This window comes from Suncus etruscus, chromosome 8 (genome assembly GCF_024139225.1).
Source record: "Suncus etruscus isolate mSunEtr1 chromosome 8, mSunEtr1.pri.cur, whole genome shotgun sequence".
NCBI lineage: Eukaryota > Metazoa > Chordata > Mammalia > Eulipotyphla > Soricidae > Suncus > Suncus etruscus.
The window spans coordinates 101937471-101954278 of NC_064855.1; the positions used below are offsets into that span (position 1 = coordinate 101937471).

A 16808-nucleotide genomic window follows, 5' to 3' on the forward strand; every position below is an offset into this window, starting at 1 on the left:
TTTCTGTCCACCAATGCACCTGAGACCACTTGGTGCCTGTCCCCCACTCATTTTTTTCTTTTTTTCTTAATTTCATAAAAAACTGCAGATGTATGAGATAAAACAAAGTAATCTGTGTCCCAAAATCCTATGGAAAAGGCAGAGACCCCTATTTAAAACAGAAAAATAGAAAAATAAAGAGAAAGAAAGGAAGAAAGAAAGGAAGAGAAAGAAGAAAGAAAGAAAGAAAGAAAGAAAGAAAGAAAGAAAGAAAGAAAGAAAGAAAGAAAGAAAGAAAGAAAGAAAGAAAGAAAGAAAGAAAGAAAGAAAGAAAGAAAGAAAAAGAAAGAAAAGAAAGAAAAAGAAAGAAAAAGAAGGAAGGAAGGAAGAAAGAATTTTGCATAGTGCAGAAAAAGTTGGGGTAAATAGAAAGGAAAAAAATCTTTGCTCTAAAATCCCATTTCTTACCACAGGCTGTGTTCTTTACACTGACTATATAGAAAGAGGAGGTACAGTAAATGCACCCCATATACACATCAACACAGGCCCTTTGCCTGGTCTGTATTGTGAATTGGGGGACCAAAAATATCGGGGAGAGCCTACTGCCATTAGACCAACTGCCCTAAGGCCAACTGCAGGCTATGGACATACTGAGTTGTCTAACCATAATGTCTTTCTTCATGGTCTCAGGAAAAATTCTACTAAATCAAGTTTGTCATATTCAATTTTTTTTTAATTAGAGATCTTGGTTTTTGCATAGGTCCTATGTCAAAGTCAGTGTGTCATGGAGCATGTTCTGGTAAGGTCACGATACAGGAAAAACTGACCTGAAAACAGGTTGTTGCTGTTTCCAAGTCTTCACAGTGTCATATGAAACCATTCTGGAGCAAGTAGCTTTAGAATTTTCTTAGGTAGAAGTCTAATTCTTGGTGCTGGAGCAGAAAACAGTGCTGGTTCCAAAGATGGGATCCAAAATTTGGGGGTAAATTGCCAATGCCAAATTACTGAAGCCTAAATTAGTCACTGTGATAAATTTTCAGGGTGAAAGCCCTATTGCAATATCATATTTATGATCTCCTATCCATATTAGATAAAACAAAACTTATTTGTATCTTTGTATGAGATATCCCCATTTTGGGGCCAGAGAGATAGCACAGTGGTAGGACTTTTGCCTTGCAAGCACCCAGTCCAGGACAGATGGTGGTTCTAATCCTGGCATTTCATATGGTCCTCCAAGCCTGTCAGGAGCGCTGATCTATGAGCAACCTTTGAGAACTACCGGGTGTGGTCCAAAAACAAACATACAAACAAAATGATATCCCCATTTTAATGTGCCTATTAAAAAAAAAAGTCAAATGATACTACTGGTCCTTATGGAGGTAAAAAAAATAACAAGCTAAGCAATCCCTATAACCTGAACTACCATGAACTAAACATGAACTCAGAACTCAAAAGAAACTTATCAATTAGAATATTCTACTAAACAAATTCAAAAAAGGGATGAGGAAAACTATATCTACTTAAGGAAATAGACAATTAGATTTATACCTATTAAGTAAATACATCTAAAGAGAAATGAAGGCAATATGCATAAACCATTTAAAGTTTTTTGAGATAATCTTGTGGGAGGGTAAAATCCAGAGCACAGCTTCAGTCTTTGATGTGGTCTTGAGGAGTCTGAAAAATGACTCCCAGCATTTACAGATCAGGAAATACCCTGGGCCAAAGTGTCTCTCAAAATCCGATTCTGGTAGCAAGCAATAGTCCATAGCAAATGGAGGTGGGAAAAACGGGGCTGCCTAGATTAAATCAGCAGTAGTGGTGGCAGCAGCTTCTTTCTGGGGCAAGACAATCTTGACTTGGAATCTGTCTTTCCCATGCAAGCTGGTTGGCAGCTGGTTGGGGTGGTAGGAAGGTTCCAGTTCCTGAGAAGTCAAGAAATAAGGGTAAAAAGGGTTAAATAGGGAAAATAACAGATCATGGGTGGAGAGAGAAAGGAAACAAAAGCATTTGTAAAGTGTTAAGCAAGGAAGGGGGAAAGAGAAAGGGTTATATAAAACAGGAAGAAGAGTCTCTATATTATAGACAGACACTATGTACATTACAGACTGACAGACAGAAAGAGGTGGCCAACACATAAATTCACACACACACACACACACACACACACACACACACACACACACACACACACATAAACACACACACACATACACACAGAGAGACAATGAAGTTCTATCCATATGTGGCAATTGAAAATCTGACTCAGGGTCAGAACCCTTAAAAATTATAAAGCCGTCAAATCAGATGAAAAAGTTTTCCATTGGTGGCAAATTGGTGAGGGTAAACTTTATGGAAAAAGTTTCTGGCTTAGATTTTATACTAGTGGTCCTCAAACTTTTTAAACAGGGGGCCAGTTCACTGTCCCTCAGATCGTTGGAGGGCTGGACTATAGTAAAAACAAAAACTATGAACAAATTCGTATGCACACTGCATATATCTTATTTTGAAGTGAAGAAACAAAATGGGAACGAATACAATATGTGGCCCATGGGCCGTAGTTTGAGGACCACTGCAACAATCCTAATTTTCAAGTCTCAAATACTAAGCAATACTGAGGACTGTAAAATGAGTCTACACCATGAAGTATCATCAAATCGGTCTTGAGCATTTAGGTTTCTTTCCTATAAAAACAAAATGAAATCATGGGTATTCTGAAATGATAATAAACTACCTTGAATTAAAAATAAATTGCAATAATATACTCAATGAATGAGCAGTTTACCAAGAGTCTATTGTCATGCATTACCTATTCCAATATTGTTTGTGGATATGATTTGATCATAATAGCAGGCATAAGCAAATGGAAAGAGAATAGATTGAACTATATATCAAGAAATTATCTTAATGAGCACTGTATTTTGAGTCTAATAAAACATGGCCCTCCTATGAAAAACTAGGGCAACCAACCTATGTCTGCAAGATTCACTGTGAACAAAATGATTGAAAAGTTATTATAGGCATATTAAAATTAAGACAAAAAATTCTTTTAGTGAACACTGTAGTGGAGTCTATGTCTTGCAGATGCATTCTCCACTTGTTATTATGGATAAAAGTATTAGTACATTATTATAGAATAGATCTATAAAGAACAATTGACTGAAAACTTGCTCTATCTAAACATCTGTGTTTGTTGTTAAAGGTCTCTTTGGAGTATAGAAGAGAATAAGATATTTGTGGGTTTTTTTTTCCAATTTTTTTCCTTCTCCTCTTTATACTCTGGGGTCAACAGTGTTTGAGACAATTACCATTTAGACCATTGTTTTTCTTTCTGCAGTTAGTCTAAATACCACATATAAGTGATATTATTGTCTCTGTATTCTTCCTCTCCTGGCTTACTCATTTAACATAATTATGATATTGAACATAACTCTGTTATAGAAGCAACATTAAAATTAAACTGTACAATAAAAACATAAATAAAATTACATAATCTTCCAGTTTATAGCAAAATATTACAAGTAAATATCTCTCTATGTACTTATTCATTCATTAATTCTTATATTCAAATATATTGAATAGTGATCAGTTTATTATTAAAATACATTCCAATATAGATATATTAAATTTGGATCATTTGAATATACATGAAGTGCATTTCAGAATTGCAACATAATTTCTGGGACCATTAATGATTATTTTGAGGGACTGTTTTGTGCATGGTAACTCAATTGTACTCAGGGCTTTTTATTGTTTATCCCATCAAGATCACTCTGTGTAGGGCTCTGTGGACCATATGGGCCATAAGAATCAACTTTTGGTCAGCACCTTCTCAAAGAACTGTCTCTCTGGCCAAAGAGATTTTGTTTTAGTTTCTAGATACTTCTTACAAATGTTAATGCTTATTTTGTTTAAACAACACAGGCTACATAAATTATTTCCCCCAGATAACTGAAATTGAGGTGTTTTATATTGGAGTGCTTGGCTGGCATCTGTTTGTTTTTATGGTTTGTGAGCATATGCATTTTATTTTATTTTATTATTTTATTTTATTTTATTTTATTATTTTTGAGTTTTGGTCTACACCTAGTAGTGCTCAGGGATTACTCCTGGCTCTGCACTCAGAAATTACTCCTGACAGGCTCGGGGAACCATATAGGATCTTGGAGATCAAACCAGACTGACCCCATGAAAAATAAAAGCACTATCTGGTATGCTATAGCTCAGGTACCAGCCTATGCATTTTAAAATCTGAAAGAATATCATTAATAAAATTGAACTGCTACTAAGTTGTACTTTGAATAAGTAAACTTAATAGAATTTATTTATTTTCTTAATCTCTTGGTTATTTAATTAAATTTATTTCAGACTTTATATATTTCAAAAGCATCCTTAAAAATACCTTGTTAGTGCTTGCAAGGAGTGAACAAGTAAGAAGAAAGAATAAAACATAAATATTCCTCAAATACCACTTTGTTCTATTGGTTTTCTTTTGGACTTTATGCTTAAAAAAATCTTACAACCTTTAAAGATAAGGCGCTCATCTAGTTTCTGTGAAAAAAGCAGTTCTTTAGAACTGTAGCCAGTGTTGATTTGAAATGATGAATAGAGAATATTGAAATCTATTTTAAAGTAAGGTACATTTATACCTCAAAATATAAGACAAATCCTTATTGCAGTAACTATTATTTGTGTGTTTTTCTAGAAAAAACTCCTTTATTTCATTCTAGAACACCTTGATTTATGGTTCTCTGTTTCCATAATAGGAAAACTAAAAGAGATGTTTAAACATTAAAATTTCAATTCTAAGCACCATGATCTACCAATGTAAATGAAATGCATTTTAAATCACTTGGCTTTGTAAAATAAATAAATCAAGAGTCATTATTTATACCATGATCATTTCATCTTGCATTTGTCATCAAAATTCAATGAAATATGTTTAAGATAATGAAATTTTAAAATACTTTCTAAATGTGTCCCATTCCTCGAGCCTTCAAACAAGTTTATTTATTGACTTTTATTTAGAAACCCAGAGTATATACCTTAGATTACTAATGCTATCTTCATGCTAAGTTAACCTTCGCACTTATTTTGCCATTTCTTATACAAAATATGTGCTGAAAATCCATCTAACCCTATGTTTCCAATTCCTCCTACTCGAAAGCACTAATATCAGTGACATGCATTCTATGCACCAATAACATGCGATTTACTTCACATCTAAATATATTATGTACCAGATCATTACAAGTACTGTTTTGTTTTGTTTTTGTAACATTTCCAGAAATTTTCAGGGCTTCCTCTAGTTGACTAAACCCAGGAATCACTCAATGCAATTTGGGGACCATAGCAAATTTCAGGGATCCAAGTCTGAAATTCCTGCCTTGCCTGCATACTTTCTCTCCGTAGCCCAGGGTTGCAAATTTCTAACCTACGAAAAGTTCTTTAGCAATTGCTTGCTTTTCCAGCTTCTGCTCTTTAATAGGCTTTTTACTCTGGGGAGTGGGTGAGGTGGACTCAATAGGGCTGTTGATTGAACTACAGAAAGCAAGGGGAACACTGCAACCACAAAGGAGGGAAATAACTAATCTGGAAAGTGGGTACTATGTGCAAACCTTATCTGTAACATCCCTTGTAAACCACAATGAGAAAGACAGAGAGAGAGAGAGAGAGAGAGAGAGAGAGAGAGAGAGAGAGAGAGAGAGAGAGAGAGAGAGAGAGAGAGAGAGAGAGAGAGAGAGAGAGAGAGAGAGAGAGAGAGAGAGAGAGAGAGAGAGAGAGAGAGAGAGAGAGAGAGAGAGAGAGAGAGAGAGAGAGAGAGAGAGAGAGAGAACCATTGAGGCAAGTTACATGGGAAGGAAACTGGGATCATTGGTAGAGAGGGAAGTAAGGAGTAGACGCCGATGAAGGGATGGGTGTTGTAACACTGTATGCCTGAAATTGAAACATGGACAATTTTACAAAGCATGGCCCCTTAATAAAAATAAATAAATACAAAATAAAACATTAATAAGCAATAATAAACAGTATGCTTACATGATTTTTCGAAAATCCAACATATTTGCATTTCCAAAAACATACAGCTGTGGTCAAGAGATTAATGTGATGATCTGAAAAGAGTACATGAGGAGTTTTATGTGCTTTTCTTGAAAAACTTTGTTTGATTCCTTGAGCATTATATGGTTCCTGAGTACCACTAGGAGTGATGACTAGGCATAAAACTAAGAGTAAGATCAGACCACCTCAAGGCCTGGATCCAAAAACAAACAAACAAACAAACAAGCAAAAACAAGAAAAATCAATGTTTATTGATTTATGCTCATATATTTCAAGTCTTAAGTACCATTCTTGACAAATATACTTATCAAAGTGTCCCTCTAGCTTTTAATTTCCAAATGTGTCTATATCTCCATGAAAATTCCCAGGTCAATCTGTTCTCTTTGCAAAATAAAACCTTCTCTACTTGTACCTTATGTACAAGTATTTGTTTAATAACACAGATCACAGTGGACAGTACTTGTATCTGTGAATGATTCATTTTTGTTTTTAACTGTGGTTATGCAGTATGATATTCCCTATAGTATAGAAGAAAATGCATTATTCATGTGAAAATTTTAATAGGCAGATATAACATTTAAGTAAATTCTTTCAACAAATGTGTATACCATTGTAAAGATATGGGGATTTTGTACAAAAAGTCATAGACTTGGATTTTATCTAGATGCCAAAACATCTAGATTGAAACTAAAACATTCAGTCAACCATGTCGTTGTTTCCAAGTATCTACATGCTTGGCATTGGAAAAGGAAAATATTTAGATGATGGATGTTGCTTTTTATTTTCCATCTGGATATTTTGGCTATGTATTGACAAAACCTCTGACAGTCAACACTGATGACACTACTATCAGGTCTTAGATTAGTCTTAAGACCACCCACATAGAGGTAAACAGATTACTATGAACAAGAGAAACTCTTGAATGTCTAATCATATCTATGCCTGTAGCCAAAACAAATCTCTGAGGAATGATGATCTGCATTTATATCTCCTCAGATTGCAATTCTACCCTACTAACATAGGAGAGACTTTTCTTGGAATGATTCTTAGCCCAATCTCACAAATACATCAAGAAATATACAATAAAATTCAAGGAAAGGTTTTAATGTTCTCACCATTATCAACACCTGAGAATTAATTAGGACATTTTTCTGTAACTGTTTAATAAAGCTCTAGAATTTAGTTGATAAGAACTGGTAATGATTGGCTTGAGCTAGGTTATTTTTGGATCAATTTTAGTGTGTTTATTCTAGCTATAAAAATGAAATATTAAGGATAATCATTTTAAAAGTTAATATTATTAATGTAATAATATTATTGTGTTTTAATCTATAAAATATATAAGAAAAGCCTAAAAAAGACTTTGTAATGATTTAGACAGCAGATAAAACATCCCAGTTAACTACACTTGTTAAACCACTAATGGAAATTTTTAAAAATTGATGAAGTACCATCTCATATCAATAAACCATATAAACACACACTAGGGAAAAATAAACTGGAACATGCTAGAATATACTTATATACACATAAAATGTATACACGTTATGTATAAATTCAGTGAGCGAAATAAAGTTTAAGTTTAATATAGTGCATTTTATTAAATATTTGTTTATAGTTTACATAGTGAAATTTTCAGCATCTTATTGTTCTCATTACCTTATCTTTGCACATAATTTAACAGTAAAATACTTTGAAAATTGTGATTTTTATCATTCCCTCAGAATACTGACTATAAATATATTATTCCTGCTGACATACATTTCAGATTCAGCTATTTTTATTCTTCCTCTTAGTCTTATTCTTCTGTTTCATTCCCACAGAGTCATAAACAAGAAATCCCTATCTTGATCATATCACCAGGGTTCCAATGATGTGAAATGATAGAAGTGATTGAAATGACACTGCAGTAGTACCAATGGTGCCTTAAGGGATAGATAGGTGCATTTGATAATAATGTAATAAATTATTTTTCCACTATGAGTTCTTATGAAATATGGTATTTTTAAAACAAGTGACATTAAGTGAATGTTTAAATAATATGTGGGCAATAGAAAATAGGAAAACACGTTAGAAATGAACCATCACACAATTAAGTTTACTCCTGATTAAAGGAAATATTAGATATGAAAGAGAATATGATTTGCATAGTCAGGGCCTTTCTACACATGTAGCATGAAAAAAAAAGCTGTGCTAGCCAAATAGTGGATGGATTTTCTACTGGTTCAAAAACTGCTATGCTTGGAAAATGAGGTCAGCCTTTGAAAGAAATAAAGATCAACCCTTCAGATGGATTACTTTATGTGTTCTCAATATTATAGAAGTCAGTAAAATCTTTGAATATATAAAGCTAGCTATATATATATAGCTGATTTTATAAAATATTATAAAATTAAATTTATTCATATATTTATATATAATTACTGAGAATAATTTTTATTTTATTAAACAGCAAAGTAAGGTTTCTTTAAAATTTATTAGTTTTAAAAACTTTACCAGGATATAAATGCTTAATCATAAGGCTGCCCTACTTTATACTGTTCCACTTGTACATAATTTAACACTTAGGAGGAGTCTGTGAAGTGGGTGTTTATTTTATCTCTTCAACAAGAGGAAAAACTGTAGAAACTAATGTTTTTCCAAGTCATCAGTGAAAAATTTCAAGTATTCTTTTAATCTCATGATCATCTGCAATGCAACATAAGAGGTTCTGTTGCAACCCTGACAGGTTATAATAATCTCCATATCGTTGAGGTGTTGATAGATGAGGAAGTGCTATCTGCAGTGTATTTAATGAGATGAATTAGGTTTCAATACGCATGGATAACAAAAGAGATGAGGTGCTTATGAGAAAATGGCTTTGAAATGTGTCTTTTGGCTTTTATTTCACTTCTTAAGAAAACAAAACAACAGTTTTATAGACCAGACATCTTAAAATACCAGTTTTCTTATGTCCTCTACTTGTTTGATGATATCACAAATTCTCATTAACATTTAAGTTATTAGAAATTTTATTTATTAAGTTAACATAGATACACTAATAAGAGAAAAGGTGATAATGTAAAAACTAAAGCTGAAAACAATTTTACTACTGGTGGTATTAATGAAAAAATGGAAATTATTATAATCTACACCCCCAAGACTCTGAGGTTCCATATTGTTTAATTATAAGTGACAGAATTTAGTAAACCTAAGTTTTAAAGATATGTCAATTATTTATGGTAAGCAAAGTAAGTAGCATTATTACAGATATTGATATTCAATAAAATTGCATATAAGATTTAACATTTGAAACAAATTTAAAATTCACCAAAAATAACAGACATACTTATATTATTATTGGTTCATGGGGACAGTTAACTGTAATTCTATTTTCTTCTTATTTTCTACATGTGTTGTTTATATGCTTTCTAATTGCCTTTTTTTATTTGGATTCACTTGGTATTTTTCCTAATTTTCTGCTGCTTTTATTTTGTTAATGCAACTATTTTTTGACGGTATCATGTAGATTTTATAATATTTTTGCATGAGATCTATTTTTTAAATTGTACCTGTTTCCCTTCTTAAACCAAACATATCCAGTACAATTTTTTATTCTCTGTTGCTTTTCTCATTTTATTCTTGTTTGTCTTATTCTATAATACAACTTATCACCATGCTCAAGGTTTTGAATTCTTCTGTTTTTTAATAAAAGAATTCCTTAAAGCACTTCTTATAGAGAGTATTTGGTGGTATAAACTCCATTAACTTTTGTTTACCAAGGTAATCTTTTATTTCTCCATCACTTGTAAATGATGATTTTACAGAATATAAAAATCTGAGCCAGTACTTTTTTCTTTAGAATTATGAACATACCAATATATTTACTCTTAGTTTGCTAAACTCCAGATGAAAAAGATTATGGTAAATATAAATATGATTTATTTGTTGGTAATATTATATTTAAACGCTGTAGATTCTTTTTTTTTTTTTTTTTTTTTTTTGTGGTTTTTGGGTCACACCCGGCAGTGCTCAGGGGTTATTCCTGGCTCCAGGCTCAGAAATTGCTCCTGGCAGGCACGGGAGGACCATATATGGGACGCCGGGATTCGAACCGATGACCTCCTGCATGAGAGGCAAACGCCTTACCTCCATGCTATCTCTCCGGCCCCAACGCTGTAGATTCTTACTGATTTTTGGTAATTTAAGAGTATGTGTCTAGATCTTTTGCATTAAAATGGAATATGTCAAAAATGAAAGCAATTTGTGTTGTCATGGATGTGGGGAATAATGCGCCCTCATTCACTGCTGATATGAATGTGTACTGGTTATACCTTTTTATAAAACAATGATGGGTATTTCTCAAACAATTAGGGATTTAAATTACTACATAACCTAGCAACCCTCTTGGTACTTACCTGACGGTTAATACATTTTATTCAGAAAACACATTTGAATCACTATGTTCATTGCAGCTCTATTCACGATAGCCAGAATCTGGAAACAATTAAAATGTCCTAGCATGGATGTTTCACTAGAGAAGCTATGGTATCTTTCTCTCTATCTATCTATCTATCTATCTATCTATCTATCTATCTATCTATCTATCTATCTATCTATCTATCTATCTATCTATCTATCTATCTATCATCTATCTATCTATCTATCTATCATCTATCTATCTATCTATCTATCTATCTATCTATCTATCTATCTATCTATCTATCTATCTATCTATCTATCATCTATCTATCATCTATCTATCATCTACCTATCTATCATCTATCTATCTATCTATCTATCTATCTATCTATCTATCTATCTATCTATCTATCTATCTATCTATCTATCTATCTATCTATCTATCTATCTATCTCATCTAGCTATCCATCTACCTAATTACCTATCTATCATCTATACATCATCTATCTATACACACTCTATATACTTTATTTTATATGTATATACACCTTATTTTTCATATGTGCATATATAATATGTATTATAAACTATATGTGTGACATAATATATGGTTTATATAATATATAATAGCTTTAAGAATAAACAAAACAAAAATCTTGAAGTTTTACAACTATATGTGTCAATTTTTAGAGTATCATACTAGATAAATTTAGTCAGAAGAGTGACAAATACAGTTGATAACTGTCAAATATGAAAATAAACATCTAAGATTAACAAATGGTCAAAAATATAGAATTTGTGAAACATTCTAGAAAACTAAGCTTACCATGTTGAGGACAATAAAAATGGGAAAAGCAAATATCTAAAAGCAACAAAAATAATATCTTGTTTTGGTATTTGTTATTATATAAATTATGTTTATAATGCCATGATAATATGCATGAGAGTGCAATTTTAGTATGATTAGCAGTTTTTTTAATACCCTCTAGTGAGACTTTCTGTTTAGATCGGTCTACATTTGGGTGGGTGTACATTCTAAAGCAATTCAGTTATGCAATCCCCATCTGTCAATTATCTAATATATACATATAATCCCATCCCAATATGACATAATCACCTAATCTACTCTAAATTTATGGTATTAAAATAACTGTCAGTTCATGGTAGTTCAGGTTATAGTTGGCCACAATCTAATAGACATCCAATCCTTTTTATGTTGTGTCCTGTGCATAAGGGAACTTGTTTATTTTGATGCTAAAGTACATATATATACGTACAATTTCCATGTCTTTATTGCTCACACATAAGAACAAAAAACTTCTATATCACAAAGTCTACCTGGTGAATTCTGCTGACTTCCTTGTGATCAAAGCATCCAGTGATATACTGCCAGATGCATTCTTTTCAATACCTATACTCAAGCCATATTCTGAAGGGATTCTAACTTATCATGATATCTCTGGCTAAATCTACTAAATCACTGTGATTTTATTGTTTGACTTCAGATAACTACATGGATCATTTTTTTCTTTTAATTTACAAAGGCTCTCAAAAATATATTCCAGAGATTTGTATATCCTCTGAATATCCATCTCTGATTCAGTGCTAGGACACTAAAATGTTTGAGTTTCAGTAGAAGTTCAAAATTTCTCACTCCTTTTGCCAATTTAAGTAAATTTCACTTTTGGAACAGAGGCTTTTTGGTAGTAGTATAAAATACAAAATTTTTTCCTTCCTTCCTTCCTTCCTTCCTTCCTTCCTTCCTTCCTTCCTTCCTTCCTTCCTTCCTTCCTTCCTTCCTTCCTTCCTTCCTTCCTTCCTTCCTTCCTTCCTTCCTTCCTTCCTTCCTTCCTTCCTTCCTTCCTTCTTAGGTGATTGAATTGTTTATTTTCTGGACCCTTAAAATTGTTTTTCTCTGAGTTTCTTCTTACTAATACTCTTCATTTAATGAGAAAATGAGCATATTGTATTTATGAAAAATAGAAGTTAAGACTTTACTCTTATCTAGGTAAATATAAGTGTAAAACAAACAACTGATACTCATGGAAAATACACTGTGCATTAAGTATAAAGGATTATCTAATGTAAGTTTCATTTATTTTTATTTAATTATCTAATTACTATCTAATGTAAGTTTTAATTGCTTTTAAAGTTTAGAGAAAAACTAGAATTCAGTAGTTAAATTGTGTTTTCCTTTTAGTCCAGTTGAGTAGAACAAATAAGAAAAAAGAGTCTAAAAGTAAATGAAAGGGGTAAAAAGAAAAGAGGAAATCTTTGCTCAATCTTTGTAGTAATTAGCTTCAATTCTAATTACTGGATTTTTGTCATTCCACATTAGACATTTTATGTCACGCAGTCTGCCGAGTGCAGTTCCCATTTTCCTTCAGTTTTTTATTACTGATTACCCATTTGTTTCTTAAAAAAAAAAAAGATAGACTTTTAGTCCTATTTTACAACTTCCAAAACAAAAAGCAAGCATTATCATATATTTTAATTACTAACAATCTGTTAATATGTCCAATATAGTTTACAAGTTATTATTAGCTAACATATTAATAAAAATAATTCAAAATATGGTGGCCCTAACTAGGCATCCCTAGGTATCTGCAATATCTGCAGTGTTAATGAAGTGATCATCTGAACTATGGAGATACTTTTAAGGGTTAGAACATATGCTTTGCTTGTGCAATTTCCTAACCATGATCTTTTTTTTTAACTGCATGATGTCTGTGTACCGCTAAACCCAACCGTCATTGTATTTCTAGGCCTGAGCATTGAACCATTTGTTTCATTTTGCCAAAGATCATTGTAATTCACTTGCCTTCCTGAACTAGACTGGTTTTTCCTTAAAATAAAAGAAAGTAAAATCTCATGATATAATTGACATTACATGCAGTGCCAATCCTGATTAGCCCAAAACAAATTTAACCACATATTGTTTCTACTTACATGTAGATAGATTGAGCATATAAATAATTTGATTTACATATTTAATTAGACTTCTTGTATATTTAAAAAGGACTAATGTCATGAAAGAAAATGAGCCTTTGTAATAAGATTAAACAGTACATGATACCTATAAATGTGTATTAATACATTTGTAATCTCCACCTTCACATCCTCATAGAAGTTATAATAATGATGCCTATAAAGTAATAACTCTGTTTTTTTTAGTCTGTATTTAAAGAAAAACATCCTAAAAAAAGGATATGCTCCTAATGTTGGAAGAGTGTTAACTGAAGAAATATAACATTTCTCAAAAATTGTATCAAATAACATAATTATTAAAGTAGATGAATATGGGAGATGAAATAAATATTAAATTTAATTAAATTAGAAGTTTAAATGAAAATAAAAGTAGGGTAAAAATTGAAACAATTGAGTCAATTATAAGATTATTTTCAAGTACTAATCTTTGAACATTTGTATGATTCTTAAAATTCCACTGCTATTTATTTTAAATTTTTATTTTTATGCATGTTTTCAAAATCAAACAATATCTCTTATAAACTCACCTTAAAATATACTGTAAAATATGCTTAAATATCTATAACATTAATCTTATGTAAAATTCCTGTAAGAAATAATGTCAAAATATATCAAGAACTTTATATTTCCATGAATTTAATTCACTGCTTAATCTATTCTGAAAAAGTGACTTTTTATTTAAGTTTTATTTTTGTCTTTAACACATTGCTGTGAAATATAGACTATATACTTCTAATGGTAAAAAATACATTTAAATACTCAGATTATGTTAATGCACAATCAGTGGAAATTGATAAATAGGTACTTTCTGGAAATGGATTGTAGAGTTGTTAACCTTTAAATCTTTTTACCTAGTAGCAGGCAATTTACATTTCTTCTAAGGAAATCCCTCTGGGATAGCTTTTTATCTTCTTAATGAGATAACTTTGTAAGTAAGTTTCTAAAATTAAATTCTTACTGGAGACATTACGGTAACCCAAAAGTGTTAAACCATCAGGTAGGGATTATGTGAGAGGGAAACATTATTTTGTTAAAAGTTATATTTAAGGTATGTTAAGAAGGAAAGGACAGTATTAAATTTAAGATGATTTTTTTTTTTTTTGCTCTTTTGGACCATACCCATTTGATGCTCAGCGGCTACTCCTGGCTAAGCGCTCAGAAATTACCCCTGGCTTGGGGGGACCATATGGGACACCAGGGGATTGAAGAACCGCAATCCTTCCTTGGTTAGCGCTTGCAAGGCAGACACCTTACCTCTAGTGCCACCTCACCGGCCCCAAAGACGACTTTTTTTTTTTGAAAAGACAACATAGTGTTGCCAATCATTTCAGGATTTTAAAGAGATTCCAGAAATCCAAAGTGACTTTTTGCCTGGGCTATAATACCTGATGCTGTTAATGATCTTCCTTATAAGAAATAAGATATATGATGATTTGACATTTCTTTTATCAAATATTCAACACAAAATTTAAAATTTATTTTATCCTGTGAGAGCAGTAATTAAAAATAAACTAATAAATAAAATGCATATTTATTTATTTATTTATTTTTATTTAAAATTTTACCTGTTTTAATATTATAAAAGAGAAAACACTTTATTACAGTAGATAAAAAAAAAAGGTTGGTAGTCTTTCCCCCCCCAAACAATAATATCTAAGAAAAAAAAGAACTGAAAGCAAAATGATAAAAATTCTATGTGAAGACCTAGAAAAATAGCATTTATGTCAGGTCAAAAATTGTATTTGTCAGATATAGATGTTTGTTTATATGTTGAGAAGAACAAAACCTGATATTAATAAGGTAGATGGTTGAGTTGGCTAATCATCAAGATTCTTTCAAAGTGAAACTCTATTTTGTAGTGGATGGTCTGTCTTGAGATATGACTTTGGGTGCATCTATGATTTGGCCTGAAAATAAAATTAATAATGGCATTGTACAAAGTGAAATGAGTCAGGGAATAAGTCATAAATACTGCATGACATCATTGTACATGGAATCTGACAAAGCTGAACTTATCCAAAAAAGCTAATAAAATGGTGGCTATCAGGACTATTGGGTGGGGGAAATGGGAAGATATTGGTTAGGTACACATTTTTACATAAAAATTCTGGAGCTCTACTGTACAACATAATAAATGTAGCCATTAATGTTCATTGCATAATTAAAAATAGCTGAAAGAATAAATATTATATGTGCTAAACATGAGCACATTATAAGAATCCTGTACAATGATGAAAACATTGGCTAACTATAAGATTATAACCATTTTACTATTTATAAGTGATACATATATATATTTAAGCTATACAATATTATATTTGTACTGCAACTTGATTAATTGGGGAAAATAAAAGAAAAACTAAAATATAAAATATATTCATTTTATATAAGGTATTTTAGCATCATAGTTTTAACTTTTTTTTATAAGTTTAAGTTAGGTAAGAATATCATTATTGTTTATGATAATGTTTTATACATACATGTTCAAAAATTAATGCCTGCACCAGTATGTCCACTTCACTCTATTGTCTCAGTGAATATTACTATCCAAAATTTTTATTTTACTATCCAAATTTTATCATGAAGAGTTTACCTGCTCTAAACAAATTATGTCTTTGAAAAAATATTATATACAATAGCATATTGATGCTAATTTTATTTCAATTTATCCTCCTTACAGTATGCTATTAGGAATTTCATTATTATTTATCAGCCATTTTATTGATATGAAAATTATGGATAAGAAAACTTAATAATTAACAGGTAAGGATAATATACCAATTTGCAATGAAAGGAATTTATTCATTTACTAGTTTATATATTGTTTATCAGTTTAATATAAGAACCATTGATGTTAGTGAACATGACATTTGATGATTATTGTTTGAATTCATAATAAAATTAAAGGGATAAAATAAAAATAATAAAATATTCTGAAGGTTGGCAAACTTTGTAAATAAAAACAATTTATACCAGGTCATTCTATACTTTTTAAAGTTATCTTTTCATAAATTAATGAAAATTGTTAAAGTTATCTTTTCATAAATTAATGAAAATTGTTATCTTAGGCCAGTATTTTGTAGGTAATACTTGTCCTATAATACAAGTGGTTGTAGAATAAATGCCTAACATCTATTTAAAATTCTCTATATTTCCTGTCAATATACTGTCATCTTATGTGAATTTTACATCATAAATCTTTATTTCTTCAGTCACTTCTATAAAACTTTGCCTTGTTTGTGTTTTCATTATTAAATGGACTTCTTGTGAAATAAATATATTTAACCTATCTGTAGAATTAGTACTCTTATTTCCACTGTTTAAATCTAAAAGTCTACAGCATAATTTAGTACATATTGTACAATATCATAGCATTCCCT

At 31.2% G+C, this 16808-nt stretch overlaps 1 non-coding gene across 1 annotated transcript; it reads left to right on the plus strand.

Annotated features, from left to right (window-relative positions):
• The first annotated feature begins 430 nt into the window (after nt 1-430).
• LOC126016628 (small nucleolar RNA SNORA51) lies at nt 431-563 on the plus strand. The gene has a single exon (XR_007498416.1). It is a non-coding gene; the product is annotated as a small nucleolar RNA SNORA51 (small nucleolar RNA).
• The last annotated feature ends 16245 nt before the right edge of the window (nt 564-16808 follow it).